Raw genomic sequence first — 3923 nt, 5'->3', positions numbered from 1 at the left:
GCTTCATGCTAATTCTTCTGTGCTTGTTCTACGATCTCTTGCCGTTTTTTGGCAAAGTTCTTGGCGTACTCTGCTAGAGTTACGTCCTCTTTAGATTTATAGCAGGTTCTTCATCTCGTCTGCCACGATATTCGACAGTTTGCGTCCTGTGTCTACTTCGACCGGAGTTTCTAGCTGACGCACTCGCCACAGTGGAGTGTAAAAACGCTATTGTTCCAAATAACGTGTACCCTTAACGTGTATACACACCATAAGCTTACCCATCATCGTTCTGATTCCATGTGCAAGGCTGACGCTTGGTTGCACTTCTTCAGGTGGTATGGCGGCCGGTTGCCCTTCTTCACCTGGCATCGTGCTTTCTCCGTCGCTATCAGGCTCAGAGCAGGCATACTCTGAGCCAGATGTAGCAGCAGCATCGAATTCAGCATGTAAACTACAATTGAGATACTCGTCTGCACCTATAAGGGAGTGGTGTGTTAGCGTTAGCAGTAGTTCACAGGTACGAGCAAGATATTCGACAGCTTACCGTTTTCATCACCAGCTGAATTGCCCAAATCACTCTCTGCCAGGTGTGGAGACGTAGCCTGAATGTTCGGACAAACAGTCTTCGTCGTGTCTGGATCTGGACTGACAGTTCGTTCAGCAGCTATTTACACGATAGCGTTAGAATCATAACACGTACATACACAATAAGATCAAACGCACCATCTTGTCTATCAGGCACATCGGTTTCAGGCTGTCCACTTTCCGGAGTAGGTTGAGTCGCTGCTGCTTTTGCTTGTTGCTTCGCCGCGGTAGCTTTCTTCATCTCCTCTAGCAAAGCACACGTATAAGAGTCCACACAAAGACCTTGAAAGGCGATACTACTTACCCAAGGCGATACGGTCCAAAAATGCCATCAACGCAGCCTCTCCAACGAAAAAGTCCACGCCACGTACGTCCTTCTTCGTCCCGGCATAAGGTACGTGTAGTCGTTTGACAGGCCCGTAGGGGCCTTTGATTTCCATCCTTCCTTCAGAAGCTCTCGCCATCGGCCTCTGAACCCGGACATCTGAGCGGCAGCGGCGAAAATTCTCGAATGACCGAGATATGGGTGGCGCAGAATTCCACCTGCAATCCTCTATGCTGATTTGTGTGACACCCATCAAACCTGTGTCTTCTAATTTTCTAGAAAACCCAAGTTCAAGGCACACGCATAGCTATGTACTGCTGTGCGGGAAGATGGGAAATATGCCTACCCCTTCTTGACTGACAATTTGTATGGTCCTATACAAACGTTAAGTATAAAAGCTTAACGTGTCTCAGACACGTTAAGCTTTTCGCGGAATCGTGTCTCATACAGGCTCTCGGGTTTGGGGGGTTAAATATCTTTGAAGTCGTAACTGGTCGTGTATAACTGCATCCCCCTTCCCCCATACTGTCTTGGTAGTGTGGTGTAGTAGAACGCACAAATACCGTCAGATGTGGATTCCTTACACAAACCATAACGAATTGCCGAGCTAGGCCGGCGGTTGTATGGGCTGCGCAGAGGGTGGTCCCCTCGCGGTTCGGCCCTTCCGGGGCAGACGAGTGGCTCGCTTCCACTCGGTTCCGACTAACCAAGTCAGAGCACTTCCGAGGCTCCGCCGAGTTTGGTTCGGCTGAGCTCGTCCACAAACCATGTGCCCTCCACCAAAGGATGGACGACGGCGCGCGAGCGTTTTTACAGGTCACCGAGCGCAGAGGCTGCTCAGCTAGAAGTGTTACGGCACCCGGACTATCCGACGTACCGGCCCGCTGAGTGTGCGGGGCTTTCTTTCGCGCGTAGCGAGACTTTGGCCCACCCGGACCGACCTAATCTCTTGGCGCTACCAGTCAATACCCTACAAGCTATGCCTCTCGAGTATTGACGGCAGGCATAATCCGGCCCTATGCAGGGACTTACCGGAAAAGTGTACACGTGTCTTGGACTAGGAAAATTCTGCTCTGTTATCTTCTGGGAGCCCTTTCGGCTCCCCCTATTTAATCATATGCTTCTCATACAAATATCTAGTGAAATGTAGTCGTTTCGGATCTCTACCGACCCTTCAGCTGGGTTCAGGCGACCGTTGAGCTCAGCGGCTATCCGGAAATCATCATCCGGACAAATCGCCAAGTACTTACCGTGATCCCTTGTTCCTAAGCTCTGGGTTATCAGACCGAGCCGATTCTTGATCTAAAGTAGGTTGGCGTATGGTCGAATCTGGAAATCCCTACACCACAATCCGCCGTCGGATCCGGATGAGACGGTGACAAATCCGTTTTGGTACGTCGACGCAAAGCGCATGCAGGGGGCGATTGGCCACGTTCCACCGCGGCTGAGCTCCGATCCAGATCGACACATATCCAGCGGACCGTAGCGAAATCCCGGACAGATGAGTGTGGTTACGATGAACCGCCGTCAGATCCGGATGAGACGGCGCCAAACCAGTCTTGGGTCGTCAACGCAAAGCGCATGCAGGAGGGGATTGGCCAACTCCGCTTCGGCTGAGCTCCGATCCGGATCGACACATCCATATCCAGCCGACCGTAGCCGGATCCCGGCCAGATGAGTGTGGTCATGATGAACCACCGTTAGACCATGATGAGACCGTGCCAAACCTGTCTTGGGTCGTCAACGCAAAGCTCATGAATGGGGCGATAAGCCAAGTTCCGCTGCGGCTGAGCTCCGATCCGGATCGACACACACATATCCAGTGTGGTCATGGACATCTCGTCCAGCTCTAGCAGAGCATCTGCAGCGGGCAGAGTGTCAAGGCTGATATCGCCTTCTACCTCCCCCGTCACTCCGTTCACGAGTGTATACAGCTGTTCACAGCAATCACGTGGAGCATCACTGCTCGTCACGTTGGACACATCGTCCGACGTCGAAGACGTCACAGACGCCCTGCGTCTTCTTCTTCTCTTCCTCCGCGACCGAGCCCGGCCGGATGAGGGCGATGTGGCGACATCTCCGTCACCACCACCGGGTGCAGCAGCACCATCACTCCTTGAAGACGATACAGTGTCTCGCAAGACACTCGGCTGAAAGCCAAGAATTCTTTGACCTTCACACAGTGAACTAGGTGTCACTTCACCTGCATCTCCTGGGCCACGCCCATGATGCCTCGACTCGCAGTCGACCGCGACCCTCGGGTCACGCAGCGGTAGGTCATCGACCAGATTCGTACCACTCAGTGGATTACGCGCCACCCCGCGCCCGTCCTCACCAGGACCCAGCAGCTGGTCATTGACCTGACCTGCACCGCTCAGCGGATAACGTGCCGCACCACGTACGCCCTCAGGGCAAACAGCAACCTCGTTGCTAACAATTTCGGACATACCAATGTCCAGCACTACGGCCGCCTTGGCCTCGTGCTCGCGCCAAAAGCGCTTCTGCTTCCTAGCAGAGGTGGGTTCATGACTCACCAAAGCTCCACTAGGAGCAGGGTGCGACGCACCCAGCGTTTTTGACTTCCAGTCGACCCATGGCTCATGGCGTTCCAGCCATGCCATGCCAAGGATGAGGTCATACCTCGCATCCAGGTATAAGACCAAACAGCGTTCCACGCTATCGAAGTTCTCAAACAGCGGCATTTCCCGATGCGGAGGATGTTGACCCGGTAGCGATACAGCGGGAACGACGCAGACGGATACAGATAGCACAAGACGAGGAGCAGAAGTGGTTTAGTATCAAGAAGGTGCTCCAGGGCCAAGCACAAGAGCTGAGTTACAAAGAAGCTCGAAATGCCTGGAAATACGCTGACCGGTTCGTGTTATCAGAAGACGGCGTGCTTCACTATCTTGGATTGAATCGTCGGTACGACCACGGTTGGCAAGAGGAGACCAAGCTGCGGCTTGTGGTACCGACAACGATGATTCAAGAGGTCTTGCAGAACTGTCACGACTCGCTGGAAGGAGGACAT

Source organism: Phytophthora infestans, genomic scaffold (assembly GCF_000142945.1).
Source record: "Phytophthora infestans T30-4 supercont1.52 genomic scaffold, whole genome shotgun sequence".
Taxonomy (NCBI): domain Eukaryota; phylum Oomycota; class Peronosporomycetes; order Peronosporales; family Peronosporaceae; genus Phytophthora; species Phytophthora infestans.
Note: the sequence above shows the minus strand (reverse complement) of the source record.